This window comes from Triticum aestivum, chromosome 6B, assembly GCF_018294505.1.
Source record: "Triticum aestivum cultivar Chinese Spring chromosome 6B, IWGSC CS RefSeq v2.1, whole genome shotgun sequence".
NCBI lineage: Eukaryota > Viridiplantae > Streptophyta > Magnoliopsida > Poales > Poaceae > Triticum > Triticum aestivum.
In genome coordinates this window covers 655,596,013-655,613,174 of record NC_057810.1, presented here as the reverse complement: position 1 = coordinate 655,613,174, position 17,162 = coordinate 655,596,013, and the positions used below count along the sequence as shown (strand labels likewise).

Genomic DNA, 17,162 nt, shown 5'->3' with positions numbered 1-17,162 from the left:
TAAACTTCGTTAGCTCTCTTTTATCCTTTCTCCAGCTCGCAAAACCCCTGGTGTGGGGAAGCGTCCCAACCCATTTTTTTCTTTTTTTCTTTTTCTGTAAAGGTTTTATTTGCCTTTTTCCTAAATACCTGAATTTTTCTAAAAAATAAAATCAAAGGTAACATTAAAAAAAAGAAATGAACTTTTTTCAAATTAGAAAGAAGTTCTTTTTTTAAGTTCATCAAAATTGAAGAAAGTTCATCAAATCTGAAAAAAAGTTCATCAAATTTTAGCAAAGTTCATCATAATTGAATAAAGTTCATCGAATTTGAGAAAATTTCATAATAATTCGAAAAAGTTCACCGAATTTGGAAAATAATTCATCGATTTTTTGAAAAAAGTTTATCAAATTCGAAAAAAGTTCATCAAATTCAAAAAGAAATCATCGAATTTGAAAAAAGTTCATTGACTTAAAAATGAGTTCGTCGAATTTGAAAAAAGTTCATCGCGTTTGCAAAAAAGTTCACTGAATAAAAAAAAGTACATCCAATTTGAAGAAAAGTTCACTACATTTGGAAAAAGTTCATCAAATTTGGACAAAAGTTCATCGAACTTGAAAAACAATTCATCAAATTTTGGAAAAAGTTCATCGAAGTTGAATTTTTTTTGATGAAATCCGGTGAAAATTACGTATTAGAAAAAGGAAAAAAAGAAAAAGAAAAAGAAAAGAAGAAATAAAAAGAAAAGAAAAAAGAAAAAGAAAAGAAAGAAAGGAAGGAACAAGAGGGGTAAGAAAATGTACGTGCTCACGAAACGTTGTGTGGCGGAGTGGTTATGATGTGGCACGCTGAACTGCTACGGCGCGGGTTCAAGTCCTCCCATTGTCGGCTTTTTTGCATCACTTTAGTAAGAAAAGAAGGGATTGGGCCGGCCCAGGTCGCGAGGGGGGGTATGCGCCCTGTACGATTAACACTGTATTTGGCGCTGAGGGCGCCGAATAGGAACCAGCTCAGGGGATACGGATGAAATGTGCACCCACGCCGCGCTAATGGGTTATCCCGTTAGTCTATTTTGGCAGTTTTTCTATCCGTTTTCTTTTGTTTTCCTTTTTTTTTCTAATACATGGAAAATTTATGAAAATGTGTTTTTTCTTTAAAAAAATTTAATTCATGATTTTTTTTAAATCACAAACAAATTTGAGTTTCACAAACTTTTTGAAAACAGAGGAATTTTCAAATTGGTATTTTTCCAAATATGTGAAGACTTAAATTTTGTATTCATTTTTAAAATCAAAAATATTTTTTGAAGTCAAGAATATTTATAAAAGTCAAGTAGTTTCGAGCTCATGAATATATTTTGTACTCACGAACCTTTTTGAATTCGCCAACATTTTATGATAGTCATAAACAGTTTTCAAATTTATGATCATTTTTTGAATTCATGATTTTTAATTCGAGAACATTTTTTGAAATTGCAAACATTTTCTGAATTCAAGAACATTTTTCGAACTCGCGAACAGTTTTTGAAACATTTCTTTTCAAACTTGTGAATATTTTATAAATCCAATTTTTGTTTGGAAGCTTTTGGTAATCATATCGAACTTCCTTGGATATGATCAAATGTAATATACGATTGATATAAATGTTGTTGTGCTTGTATTTTTAAATTATATCTAATCCCTATTCCAAAGCCTTCTGCAACATTCTCTCTGGTGTTGTTTCAGTGATGCAGGATCGGAACCTAACTACACTTGCATGCAACACTTCACATTTTCTCGTCGTCTTCACTCTTCACCACCTTTGGATAGAGCTAGAAGCTTTTGAACATCATGTCGTTCTTGAGAAGAAATGCATGTCAAATTTCATCGCGTCTGCACCGACAACAAGAAGATGTCTGTCAACAGAACCTAGGGGATAGTGAAAGCATGAAGCCACCTCTCCTCATTCCTCAAGAAGAGACCTAACCTACTGTGTGTAGTGTCACGTTGCACTAAAATACGTCAAGAGTATGCTAGTCTGGTCACTAACAAGCATCCACGTACTTGACCAAGAGATCCCGATGCTTCCAAGTCCTAGGATGTGAACAACGTTGCAAAAGCAACTCCATGTGGCTGTGAAGCTCTACTCTATTCCTTGCTCTGGCTCAGGTTCGAAGAATGACTAATGGCCATGTTCTATCTTTCTTCTCATGTTAAATAGAAGCACACTACTCTCTCACCTTGAATAGAAGTACTATCAGATTAGCTCGGATCTGTGGTGAAGCAACTGCTATTAACTTGGGTCTGGTGTGAAGCATTAATGCTTCTATGCATTTAATCTTGTTGTTCCGTGCATTTTACTCCTGATATAAGGAGGGCACGGTATCCATGACGTCTTGAGCTCCCGTATAAATCATATTTGTTTTTGAGTTTTGTTTCAATTACTGCACTAAAGATTCACTATGTTCTGGATTTATTAGATCATGACACTCGAGAAAAGAGTTAATTTGATTGCTGAAGGGAACGAAATGGAGTTCTCACTCTATTTTCCCCCTAAGATTACGTTAAAAACGTATGAAATCCGGATACTGAATCCAGGTACGCGGCTGCATTCGATCAAGCGGGATTAGAATACATTGGTTGATCCAACAGCTAACAATTCGTGCTCCATAGTTCCATTTACAGCAAGATTCGCAAAAGACGAACACAACTAATCTCCGGCCAGACCACGAACAGAGCATGAGACCACAGGAAAACACCCAAATCTACCAGACTCGCCACACTACTCTACTGCTGGAACGATCACTGACGACAAACGCCCATGCGGTGCCAAAAGCTCGCGTGACTGGAGGCTCGAACGATTAGGCGATGGCGACCTGGACGGACTTGGTCTTCTTCTCCAGCGGCGGCTGCTTCTTGACGGTGACGGTGAGCACGCCGTTCTCGCAGCGCGCGGCCACGGCGCCGGCGTCCGCGTCCTCAGGCAGCCGGAACTTGCGCACGAACGACCGCGGCGACGCGCGACATTCCAGCCGGATATAGCGGCAGTCCGCCTCCTCCTCCTCCCGCTTGCGCCGCCGTTGCTGGCGCTCTTCATCACCAGCACGTTGTCCTCCTCTAGAGTCACCTGCTCATTCAGGGCGATATTTAAAATTTGTATTCATTTTTAAAATTCAAAAATATATTTTGAATTCAAGAATATTGATAAAAAATGAAGAAGTTTCGAACTCAAGAATATTTTTTGAACACGGACATTTTTGAATTCACCAACATTTTTTGATAGTCATGAACATTTTTCGAAATTTATGATCATTTATTGAACTCGTGATTTTTAGTTTGAGAACTTTTTTTTAAGTTGCAAATATTATCTGAATTCAAGAACATTTTGCGGACTCGCGAACACTTTTTGAAACATTTTTTAAAATTGTGAACATTTTTTTCAAACTTGTGAATATTTTTTCAAATTCGATTTTTGTTTGGGAGCTTTCAGTGATCATATCGAGCTTCCTCGGAATATGAAATGTAATATACGAGTGATATAAATGTTTTGTGTTTGTATATTTAAATTATATCTAGTCCCTACTCCAATGCCTTCTGCAACATTCTCTCCAGTGTTGTTTCATTGATGCAGGATCGTAACCTAACTACACTTGCATGCAACACTTCACATTCTCTCGTCGTCTTCACTCTTCACCACCCATGGATAGATCTAGAAGCTTTTGAACACCATGCCGTTCTTGAGAAGACATGCATGTCAAATTTCATCACGCCCGCACCAACAACAAGGAGATGTCTGTCAACAACAACTAGAGGATCCTGAGAGCACAAATCCACCTTTCCTCATTCCCCAAGGAGGGACCTAACCTACTGTGTGTAGTGTCACGTTGCACTAAAATACGTCAAGAGTATGCTAGTCTGGTCACTAACAAGCATCCACATGCTTGACCAAGAGATCCCGATGCTTCCAAGTCCTAGGATGTGAACAAGGTTGCAAAAGCAACTCCATGTGGCTGTGAAGCTTACTCTATTACTTGCTCTGGCTCAGGTTCAAAGAATGACTAATGACCATGTTCTATCTTTCTTCTTACGTTAAATAGAAGCACACTACTCTCTCACCTTGAATAGAAGTACTATCACATTAGCTCGGATCTGTGGTGAAGCAATTGCTATTAACTTGGGTCTGGTGTGAAGCATTAATGCTTGTATGCATTTAATCTTGCTGTTCCATGCATTTTACTCCTGATATAAGGAGGGCATGGGTATCCATGACGTCTTGAGCTCCCTTATAAATCATATTTGTTTTTGGGTTTTGTTTCAATTACTACACTAAAGATTCACTCACAATGTTATGATTTATTTAGATCATGACACTCAAGAATAGAGTTAATTTGTTAGATCGTGGAACCCACAGAGATGGGTTGACAGATCGTGCAGTCGTTCGGTTGCTGAAGGGAACAAAACAGAGTTCTCAGTTCTCACTCTAGTTCCGCTAAGATTATGTGAAAAACATATGAATCCTGATACTGAATCCAGGCACGCGGCTGTATTCGATCAAGCGGGGTTAGATACAGAGCTTGATCGGACAGCTAACAACAATTCGTCCTCCATAGTTCCATTAACAACAAGATTCACAAAAGACGACCCCAACTAATTAATCCCCGGCCAGATCACGATCAGAGCATGTGACCACAAGAGAAGACCCAAATCTACCAGACTCGCAACACTAATCTACTGCTAGAATGATCACTAATGATGCCGACGAGGTGCCGAAAGTTCACGTGACTGAAGGCTCGAACGGTCAGGCGATGGCGACCTGGACAGACTTGGTCTTCTTTTTTTACGGCGGCTGCTTCTTGACGGTGACGGTGAGCACGCCGTTCTCACAGCATGCGGCAACCGCGCCCGCGTCCGCGTGCACCGGCAGCCGGAACTTGCGCACGAACGACAGCAGCGACGCGCATCACTCCAGCTGGATGTAGCGGCAGTCGCCCTTCTCCTCCCACTTCCGCTTTCCATTGGCGCTCTTCACAGGCCCGGTCCTGAGATTTTGGGGGCCCGGGGCAAGATACCAAAAAGGGGCCCTATAACTACATAGATACTTTATGTTTTTTCTATTTTAATTGCAAATAAATACTAACTACACTATAATCTATGTTGCCTTGTCATCTTGACTATTCAAAAAAACTGGTGAAACAACTGTTCACGTAAAAAGTTCGTCACTCTTGTCAATCGATACTTGCTTTTTTTATTAGGTGAATTAGTAACACTTCCGTGCCAAATCAAATTTTTATCATCTTATAATTTTTTGCTATGTTGTTGTTTACTTGTAGGTGAAGCGACTTTGTTCGTCTAGAAGAGGGCTTCAAATTGATCCTTGTATTTATTTTATCAAACTCTCGTGAATAATTAATAAAGATGGTTGTATGGTGATGCAGAAGCCGGGGTAATCCTCCTTTTTGAAAAAAAAACGTTGTTTTTCAATAGTAACTAAAGCTAATTCCTCGAAATGCCTAGGAGAAGTAGTTTTCTGAGAACCAATCAATTCATATGCATTTTCTCTTTTTTTCTCATTGTCAGATGGATACTTTCTAAATAAAAATCTTGCTAAATTAATAGCACTCTTTCTAATTAGTAAACAAACATATGATAATAAATTAAGAAAACTGCTAATTAAAAAAATGCTAAGGAAGAGGCATAGAACAAGGTACCTGGATAGCTAGAACATTACGAGTCACAAACAGAAATCCGAGTTTCCCTTTTCTATTCCCTATCAATACAAGAAACTGGATTGTGAGAAAGAGATATGTACGAGGATTAACTTCATGAACCGAACAATCTGACAAGATTATAAAAAAGGGAATTGGCGTTGAAGAAGAGGTTGATGGAATCTTAAAAATTGTATTACCTTTCTCCACTAATCGTGTCCAGCAGCAGAAAATCACAATTAGACGACGCGGCAACAAGCAGTTGACCTTGGCATTTGCATAGCTGATTCATTGACAGGTCTGAAGAAGAAGTAGAAAGACAAGAAGACCACGCGCGTGAGGCAAGGCCAGAATTGACGGATCTGTTACAATTTTTTCCCTTTTTTGAGAAAAATCAGTCAATCTGTTACGTGGGAAAATATTCTTTCCTATACATCAACGCAAAATTAATCATGGGAAAGGATACTTTACCATTTTGAGAATCAGTCGATCTGGAAAGGATTTTTTGTTTCCTAAGAATGACATTTCTTTCCTAAAACATAACACACGCAAGGGAAATCGGGGCCCCTTCCTACTCGGGGGCCCGGGGCGGCCGCCCCCCCTGCCCCCCCTCAGGGCCGGCCCTGGCTCTTCATCACCAGCATGTTGTCGCCCTTCAAAATCAGCTGTCAAGGAAAATGAGTACACGCCCAAATGTTAGTTCATTGGCGATGTTGAATCTGTTGAACCTGTATTTCCTAGCCCGGTTCAGTAGCTAGCTTAGTTTTCTTCAGTTAGCAAAATAAGCGGCCGTGTCAACGTGTGCGTGTACACTAGATGTGGCCTGGTAGTTTCAGTTAGTAGGTAGCTAGCTTGGCGCGGCCGTTGGAGTTGCATGGGATGGCATGCAGCGTAGCCCGCGGCACGCGCGCATCACCCGCAAGGCGAGCGTCGTGGGATGGCACGACCGGTAAGCTCGCAGGCGTGGTTGATCTCTCCCTTTGTAAGTTTAGTACAAATAAGAGGAATGGAAATGAGAAAAGCTGCAACGCAGTACGCAGCACAAAACCACCTGAGTCATCGTCCTCCTCTTGCCATTGAAGCCGTGAGCTTGAGTTTGTAGGTCTTCCTGGTTCCAACAAGTGGTATCAGAGCCGCGTCGTTCCTCGGCGACCATGGCTGGTTCGACATCTTAGGGGGGCACCCAGGTGTCCGTTGACGCCGCGGCGGCGGCCCGTGCAACAGCTGGCAAGAGCGGCGACGACGGCGCGCGCTCGCCGACTTCAGACCGCGGTCGCAGCCATGGTCGGAGCCGAACCCGCAGGCACGGCAAGGAGATCGTTGTGCATGAGCGCACGATCCAGGAGCGCCTCGTCCCGGGCGGCAACACGGTGTGGCCGATGCTCACGCCGACGAACTACTTTGAGTGGTCCATGCTGATGCAAATCAACATGGAAGCCAACTTGATGTGGGAAGCGGTTGAAGGAAACCCGACGAGCGTCCCCAACGACAAGGCGGCGCTGGCAGCTATCCCGCGATCCGTACCACCGGAGATGGTGGGTGCGATCGTGGTGAAGAGGACGACAAAGGAGGCATGGGACACGATCAAGACCATGCGCATGGGCGTCGCGCACGTCCGCGAGGCCACGTCGCAATGACTGCGCTCCGAGTTTGAGGCGATCGCGTTCCGCGACGGCGAGACCCTCGACGCGTTCGGCATGCGGATCACCTCGCTTGTCAACAACTTGCGCTAGCTCGGTGACACCATGGATGAGGTGAGAGTGGTTCAGAAATTCCTCCGCGTCGTCCCGCCTCTTTACATGCAGATTGCTCTCACCATCGAGACGATGCTCGACCTCAACACGCTCTCCGTTGAGGAGCTTGTCGGTCGCTTGCGCTCCGTGGAGGAGCGCTACCTCACCAACGATCAAGGTGGAGGCGGCGGGACACAGCTGTTGATGACGGAGGCGCAGTGGCACGCACGCAAGCACCAGCACGCCCAAGGCCAGAGCAACGGCCAGGGCGGCGGACAAGGCGGGTCCGGCGGACAAGGCGGGTCCGGCGGACAGGGTGGCGGCTCGAATTGTCGCCGCGGCAAGCAACAAAACCATCGTGGCGGCGGCCAGCACGGCGGTGGAAACGGCGGGCGCGACGACGCGCCGAACGGAGAGCGAGACATGTCCCAGGTCAAATGTTACAATTGTAACAAGCCTGGGCACTTCTCCAAGCACTGCACCGAGCCACGAGGCGAGCGCAAGGAGCAAGCAAACCTGGTGCGCGGCGAAGGAGAGGACACGGAGACGTGTCTCCTGCTAGCCACGGTGAGCGTGCTCTCGACGACCACAGAGCGCCCGGTCGAGCGCGTTCTCCTCAACGAGGAGCGCTCCCAGGCGCGTGCTGCCCCCGTCAACGGCCGCTGCGACATGTCCTGGTACCTGGACACCGAGGCGAGCAACCACATGTCCGGGTGCCGGGAGATCTTCTCTGAGCTCGATGTTGGCGTGCGCGGCTCCGTGCGGCTCGGCGACGGCAACGACGTGCAGATCGAGGGGAGGGGCACCATCCTGTTTGAGTGCCGAAACGCTGAGCACCTGACTCTGTCAGAGGTGTACTTTATACCTCGTCTACGCAGCAACATCATCAGCCTGGGTCAGATGGACAAACTCGGGTGCGAGACCAACATCCGCCATGGGCTGCTGCGGCTTCGCGATCAAGAAGGCCGCCTCATCGCGCGGGTTCATAGGAATGTCGGACGGCTGTACATGCTCCGCCTGACGGCTGGGCGCCCGGTCTACCTATTGTCACGAGGCACGGACGAGGCGTGGTTGTGGCACGGTCGCTACGGCCACCTGAACTTCCATGCGCTGCAGGATCTGGGACGCTTGGGCATGGCGGATGGCGTCCCCGTCATCGACCGTGTCGACCAAGTGTGCGACGGGTGCGCCCTGGGCAAGTAGCATCGGCTGCCGTTTCCCCAGGCCACGACGTACCGCGCGGAGCGCGCTCTAGAGCTCGTTCACAGCGACCTTTGTGGCCCGATCAAGCCGGCCACAGCGGGAGGTAATCGGTATTTTCTCCTGATCGTTGATGATTGCTCACGATACATGTGGCTTGAGCTATTTCAAACCAAAGATGAGGCCTTCGATCGTTTCAAGAAAATCAAGGCACGAGCCGAAGCCGAGTCAAACTGCAACCTCCTGGCGTTCCGCTCGGATCAGGGCGACGAGTTCAACTCGATCGCCTTCCACAAGTACTACGACGACAGCGGCATCAAGCACTGCACCACTGCACCGTACACGCCCCAACAGAACGGCGTGGTCGAGCGGCGCAACCAGACAGTGGTCGAGATGGCCCGCTGTTTGCTGAAGGCCATGGCGGTGCTAGCGATGTTCTGGGGAGAGGCTGTGAAGACTGTGGTCTACCTCCTGAACCGTGCGCCCACGCGCAACCTCGACGGACTGACACCGTACGAGGCTTGGCACAAACGGAAGCCGGCGGTGCACCACCTTCACGTCTTTGGTTGTGTGGCGCATGTGAAGCGGCTCGGCCCCGGCATCGACAAGCTGGACGACCGCTCCACGACGGCGATTTTCGTCGGGTACGAGGAGGGCGCCAAGGCCTACAGGGCCTACGATCCGTCGAGCAAGCGGGTGATCATAACCCGCGACATCACATTTGAGGAGCAGAGAAAGTGGGCCTGGGCGACCATGGCCAACGGAGACGCCGCGCCCACGGTCGAACACCTTGTGGTCACCTACAGTGACGAAGAGCACAACGAGCTGTCATCGCCGGCGTGCACTGGCTCTCCGGCGGCCTCCGCTACACCAATCAGCGCCAGCTCTTCGTCCTCCGAGGCGGTAGGGTCGCCTCCCATGGCGTCAACAAGCAGCACGCCCATGTCCGTGGAGGATGGTTGGGCCACGCCGCCGGACGACGACAGCGAGCGCCACGACCTCGACCACACTCCGACCCGCTACCGCAATATGAAGCATGTACTCGCGGAACTAGACGCGGCGGCGAAGGAAGAGCATGTCGGGCTGTGCCTCGTGGCTGCGGAGGAGCCGGACAGCATCGATGAGGCACTTGACGAGGCGAGCTAGAAGCATGCCATGGACGCCGAGCTCGCGGCGATCCGCGACAATGGCACGTGGGAACTCGCCACGCTCCCGCCCGGCCACAGAGCTATAAGGCTCAAGTGGGTATACAAGATCAAGAGGGACGCCGCCGGCAACACGGTGAAGCACAAGGCGAGGCTGGTGGCAAAGGGGTACGCATAGCGGCAAGGCGTGGACTACGACGAGGTGTTCGCTCCGGTGGCGCGCATGGAGACTGTGCGGCTTCTGTTAGCACTCGCGGCGCATTGAGGCTGGCAAGTCCATCACATGGACGTTAAGTCCGCATTCCTGAATGGAGATCTCCTTGAAGAAGTGTACGTGCACCAGCCGCCGGGTTTCGTCATCGGCGACGATGCGGGAAAGGTGTTGCGCCTCCGGAAGGCATTGTACGGCCCGAAGCAAGCGCCACGGGCTTGGAATGCCAAGCTCGACGCGTCACTCGTGTCGCTAGGCTACGAGCGCGGCCCTATTGAGCACGCGGTGTATAGGAGGGGTGCAGGCGCGTCGACTCTGCTTGTCGGTGTCTACGTCGACGACTTGATCATCACCGGCGCCAGCAACGAAGAAATTGCTGCGTTCAAGGAGCAGATGAAGAATCTATTTGACATGAGTGATCTTGGACTTCTGTGCTACTACCTTGGCATAGAAGTTCAATAGAAGGCCGACACGATCACCCTCTCCCAGGGCGCGTATGCAGCCAAGATCTTGGATGCTGCAGGGATGAGGGGGTGCAACCCTGCAGACACGCCGATGCAGAATTGGCTGAAACTTGGCAAGACCGGCGCCGGCAAGCCCGTGGATGCCGCACGATACAGAAGCATCGTCGGGAGCCTGCGGTACCTCTGCAACACGAGACCAGACATCTTGTTTTCTGTTGGCATGGTGAGCAGGTACTTGGAGGCGCCGACGGAGGCGCACTGGGCTGCTGTCAAGCAAATATTGCGCTACGTCAGTGGGACACTGAATCATGGCTGCTGTTACAAGCAAGGTGGTGCAGCAGCGCCGGAAGTGATCGGCTACAGCGACAGCGATCACGCCGACGATCTTGACGGTCGGCGGAGCACAACGGGAGTGATCTTCTTCCTCAACCCCAGCCCGATCACATGGACTTATCACAAGCAGAAGGTCGTCGCCGTCTCGTCTTGCGAGGCTGAGTACATGGCGGCGACAACCGCAGCCTGCCAAGGCGTGTGGCTGTGCAGGCTCCTCGGCGAGCTCACCGGCGACACTCTGACCAGGGCGAAGCTGCGCGTCGACAACAAGTCGGCGATTGCTCTGAGCAAGAATCTGGTGCACCACGACAGAAGTAAGCACATTGACATTCGATATCATTTCATTCGTGAGTGCATCGAAGACGGCAAGGTGGACGTCGACCACGTTGGCACTGACGGACAGCTTGCTGATTTCCTCACCAAGGCGCTTGGCCGAATCAAGTTTGTTGAAATGAGGCAGAAGGTTGGCGTCGGAGTGGTGAGCACCGGGCGTCGGAATTAGGGGGTGAAATGTTGAACCTGTATTTCCTAGCCCAGTTCAGTAGCTAGCTTAGTTTCCTTCAGTTAGCAAAATAAGCGGCCGTGTCAACGTGTGCATGTACACTAGATGTGGCCTGGTAGTTTCAGTTAGTAGGTAGCTAGCTTGGCGCGGCCGTTGGAGTTGCATGGGATGGCATGCAGCGTAGCCCGCGGCACGCGTGCATCACCCGCAAGGCGAGCGTCATGGGATGGCACGACCGGTAAGCTCGCAGGCGTGGTTGATCTCTCCCTTTGTAAGTTCAGTACAAATAAGAGGAATGGAAATGAGAAAAGCTGCAACGCAGTACGCAGCACAAAACCACCTGAGTCATCGTTCTCCTCTTGCCATTGAAGCCGTGAGCTTGAGTTTGTAGGTCTTCCTAGTTCCAACAGAATCGAGATCGGTTCGAGAAGAAATGGGGGGCGGCCATGACGTGGTGCATGGTCATAGTTTGGAGAGCCCAAGGACGTTTAGAAGGAAGTCGTACTTGCCGGGGGGTCTCCACCATATCCAAGAGTGCACCGTGATGGTCACTCCAACGCACGTGTGATATTGACCGTGCCCTTGCCCGTGCATAGCATGGTGTCGGGCGTGGTCTCGGTGGCCGGCGTCCCCGATTGCGAGGTGGTCGAGCACCTCCGGGAGGTGGACGAGGCCGGCCTCGGCAGGGGCGAACAACAGCTCAACCATTGTTTCTCCTTCTTGTTCCTTGATTGGTTCCTCGCTGCGTGGGTGGGAACTGGTAAGGGATGATGCGACCCAGACTTGGAAAGATCGATCGATTGGATGGATTCTTCAAAACCATCATGTGTTGAAACCTTGCCCAAGGAATATTTGAAAAGAAAATTCTTGCCCTACAAACATGTTGGGGATGAGAGTATGAAAAACTTAATTCATCCTTCCAATAAGTAGGCATATCACATCTGTGTCTTTTTTTGGCGAGGAACGTCATCCTATGTCTGTCCATATGCCCACCAAAATGGTTCCGCCAAGCGTAAACACCACCACACTGTACATGTTGTCTTCTTATTGCTTACGATGTGCCATTCTCAAGAAGGAGGACCGATGGCACCGCACTCGACCAGGTCACGACGGCAAGGAGGATGTAGCCAGTGACCACATGGGGGCTCATGACAGCAGGATGCCACCTCTCCCACCAGCAGGGCTTCAACATTTGGAGCACGTTCCAAAGTATTCTAGTTCGATGAGCATCACATCATTGCCAAAGAGTCCATCTTTAGCTGACCATCTTACTGATGCTTATCTGTGTACAAACTTGAGTCAATGTAGTAATCAATCCTAATGCTTCCAACACCTAGGATGTCGATGGGCTTGGACAGTGCAAAAGAAATTCCTACTAAGTGTAAGTGTGTATAAATTACCCATGCAGTTCATCACTGAGCTCTACCCTCTACTCCTTGTTTTGCTCGGGTATAAAGAATGGCTTCTTTGTGAATAATGATATGGTCCATCTATCTTCTGAAGTTTAAATAGGGGTGTTTTTTCTCACCTTTAAATTGGAGTACCATTATGTTAGCTTCGGTGTGATGTGGCACAATAACCATTATGCCTCTATTTATCTATACCAATATATGTTAATATTGGTTTTCGAATGAAATTGATTCAATGGTTGAGAAGTGGCTGAAGGAAATATGCCCTAGAGGCAATAATAAAGTTATTATTTATTTCCTCATATCATGATAAATGTTTATTATTCATGCTAGAATTGTATTAACCGGAAACATGATACATGTGTGAATACATAGACAAACATATAGTCACTAGTATGCCTCTACTAGACTAGCTCATTAATCAAAGATGGTTATGTTTCCTAACCATAGACATGTGTTGTCATTTGATTAATGGGATCACATCATTAGAAGAATGATGTGATTGACATGACCCATTCCGTTAGCCTAGCACTTGATCGTTTAGTATGTTGCTATTGCTTTCTTCATGACTTATACAAAAGTTCCTGCAACTATGAGATTGTGCAACTCACGTTTACCGGAAGAACACTTTGTGTGCTACCAAACGTCACAACGTAACTGGGTGATTATAAAGGTGCTCTACAGGTGTTTCCGAAGGTACATGTTGGGTTGGCATAATTCGAGATTAGGTTTTGTCGCTCCGATTGTCGGAGAGGTATCTCTGGGCCCTCTCGGTAATACTCATCACCTAAGCCTTGCAAGCATTGTAACTAATGAGTTAGTTATAAGATGATGTGTTACAGAACGAGTAAAGAGACTTGCCGGTAACGAGATTGAACTAGGTATTGGATACCGACGATCAAATCTCGGGCAAGTAACATACCGATGACAAAGGGAACAACGTATGTTGTTATGCGGTTTGACCGATAAAGATCTTCGTAGAATATGTAGGAACCAATATGGGCATCCAGGTTCCGCTATTGGTTATTGACCGAGAATGGTTCTAGGTCATGTCTACATAGTTCTCGAACCCGTAGGGTCCGCACGCTTAACGTTACGATGACAGTTTTATTATGAGTTTATAAGTTTTTATGTACCGAAGTTTGTTCGGAGTCCCTGATGTGATCACGGACATGACGAGGAGTCTCGAAATGGTCGAGACATAAAGATTGATATATTGGAAGCCTATGTTTGGACATCGGAAAGGTTTTGGGTGAAATCGGGATTTTACCGGAACACTGGGGGGTTACCGGAACCCTCCCGGGGGTTAATGGGCCTTAGTGGGCCATGAGGGAGAAGAGGATGGCCGGCCAGGGCAGGCCGCGCGCCCCCTCCCCCTAGTCCGAATAGGAGAAGGAAGGGGGGGCGGCACCCCCCTTTCCTCTTTCCCCTCCCCCCTTTCCTTCTCCACCAAGGCAAGAGGGGGGAGTCCTACTCCCGGTGGGAGTAGGACTCCTCCAGGCGCACCCCAAGGGGGCCGGCCGCACCTCCCCCTCCCTCCTTTATATACGGGGGCAGGGGGCACCCCATAACACACAAGTTGATCTACGGATCGTTCCTTAGCCGTGTGCGGTGCCCCCCTCCACCATATTCCACCTCGGTCATATCGTCGCGGAGTTTAGGCGAAGCCCTGCGCCGATAGAACATCATCATCGTCACCACGCCGTCGTGCTGATGGAACTCATCCCCGAAGCTTTGCTGGATCGGAGCCCGGGGATCATCATCGAGCTGAACGTGTGCTGAACTCGAAGGTGCCGTACGTTCGGTGCTTGGATCAGTCGGATCGTGAAGACGTACGACTACATCAACCGCGTTGTCATAACGCTTCCGCTTACGGTCTACGAGGGTACATGGACGAACACTCTCCCCTCTCGTTGCTATGCCATCACCATGATCTTGCGTGTGCGTAGGAAATTTTTTGAAATTACTACGTTCTCCAACAGTGGCAAATCCAAGTAATGTTGGAGGTTGAATATTCTCTTCACTACACCAAATTCTGCGACATGTACTATCCGGAAGATTCCATACTTGGACTTAAGAACAATTATAATATGCACAAACCTCAAAACAATGATATTATATTATTCTAGACTCTTTCATTGTGTAATTATCCAACTTTTATCTTTTAAAAGGACCACCATTCATTTTTGTTTTAGTGTTATGTTGGACTATGTGAACAAAACACTTATCATTTGTTCTAAACTCTGATATTCTTTGATTCTTCCTACCTTTTTTTACTTCCAAGGAATTAGTATTTTATTTTATTTCTTGTTTTTGTTCCGATCCAAAGCAATTGCATCACCTCCAACATTGTCATTGAATATATTGTACCTATAATTTGATTATCAATGGGATAAATCTACACCTTATTTCATGCATATATGACTCAAATTTACATGATTGCGTATTATAATGTGGCATGTGGATATCCAGTTGCACTTACTCTCATGTGCAAGAAAGATGCAACTTGCTAGTCTTAATAATGGCACGAGGAGTTCATGAGCATCTACAGTCCAGGGATCTCCCTGGTAATTTATTGAAGTTTCTTTACATGGCCACTGTTAAGATGGCCTTGCCTTGAACTTCTTTAGGTGATGACATTAAAGATAGACTTTGCATCAGTTTCCTGAACAAAGGATGCAACAGGTAGAAATGACACATCGAGGAGTTTTTACATCATGTTTGTGGGGGAGGGCGCATTGGTTTGAATGTAAATTATATTGGTTAGTACAAATAAGAATCTTGCATTTCCTTTCGTCTATCAGTTCCTGAAGCTAGTATTAGCGGTCCCATCGCCACTGCATCGGAGGAGAGGTGTTTCTCTAGAATAAAAATAGTGAAGAATGTTCAAAGTACTCACATTAGTGATGATTTCACGAACCACTATATCATCTGCTTCTTGGAGCAAATACTTGTATATTCAACTCCACATAAGGATGTGATAGACTACTTTTTCAAGATGAAAGATGGTAGAGGTAAAAAAAGTAGAGAGGTGAATACGTTTGCAATTGGAGCTTATTTTGTTATGATATATTGGCAACTATGATTTTGTATTTGTGTGAGGTTAGTAAAAAACATTTTAGACATGTTAGATAATATGAGTTACGCATTTTAGCCATATATTATTGCTGCTTTTAGAGGATACATTAGTGCTACTTGTTCGTGTTGATACCAATGATCTTTTTTCTGGCTTTGCCCCTATGTACATCCACACATAATTGTTTTGATTTTATTTTGGAGGCTGCATTTTCTTTGCATCCTCACTGTCCACAGTTGGAGGAGTTGGGCTATACATACAATGATTTTAGTATGACATGTGCCTGATGCATTACCAGCACCATCCAACGACTCTGTGTGTCCATTTGATCCAAGTGTAGTACATATGTTCACTACAAAATTTGCTATATTCGATGATAAAAACCCTAGAGACGAAACAGGAAACATCTCCTAAAATCATTTTCTGTGACGGTCCAATGTCACGAGGTGTTCTCCTCCTGGGTCAGCGCCCTCGACAACTTTGGCGATGTTCTGACCTGTTTTTGGCCGATGGTATTGGGCTTCACTACGCATGTCCATTTTCAGGGACGGTTTGTAGTGTCGAAGAAAATATTGAGCAGGCCAATGTCTTGAAATGTAATAAGAAAAATAACTTATTGTTTTGTAAGCTAACTAATCTAGTGTTGAAAGTCTTTGTCGATATTTTTTGGAAGTAGTAAATCTACTTTCTGATAGAGTTCCTGGAAATTTTGGTGAGCCCCTACACTATCTAATTTAATTTAAAATGAGCAAAAAAAATGTTTGCTTCCCATGGCTCGAACGCAGGAAGTGGACCACGTTGTACATACTTCATTGCCAGTATGACATTGATCAGCTATCGATCAAACTGCTGGCTGGAAGCTTCTAGAAGCTTCACAAAGCCATGGTGGAATGCCTGGTTAAACAATACCTACATGAGCCAACCCATTTATTACGTAGCTCTTGGTAGGGTGTGTGTCGTGTAAGAAGAAAGCCCATAAATGATGCTACATGCGCCAAACAAGAATTGGCTTCAAAGCGACCTCCTATTGGACCAGGCTAGAGATCTTATTCCCTCTGGGCCGGGGGATACGTGAAGGAAATATTCCCTAGAGGCAATAATAAAGTTGTTATTTTATATTTACTTATTCATGATAAATGTTTATTATTCATGCTAGAATTGTATTAACCGAAAACTTCATACATGTGTGAATACATAGACAAAACAACGTGTCCCTAGTATGCCTCTACTAGACTAGCTCGTTGATCAAAAGATGGTTAAGTTTCCTAGCCATGGACATGTGTTGTCATGATGAATGGGGTCACATCATTAGTGGAATGATGTGATGGACAAGACCCATCCGTTAGCTTAGCATAATGATCGTTCAGTTTTATTGCTACTGCTTTCTTTGTGTCAAATATATATTGCTCTGACTATGAGATTATGCAA

The 17,162-nt window shown here is 46.8% G+C and overlaps 1 pseudogene; it reads right to left on the bottom strand.

Moving 5' to 3' along the window:
• Window positions 1-2,809: 2,809 nt before the first annotated feature.
• Window positions 2,810-11,957, bottom strand: LOC123134725 (18.6 kDa class III heat shock protein-like; annotated as a pseudogene).
• Between the last annotated feature and the right edge of the window lie 5,205 nt (window positions 11,958-17,162).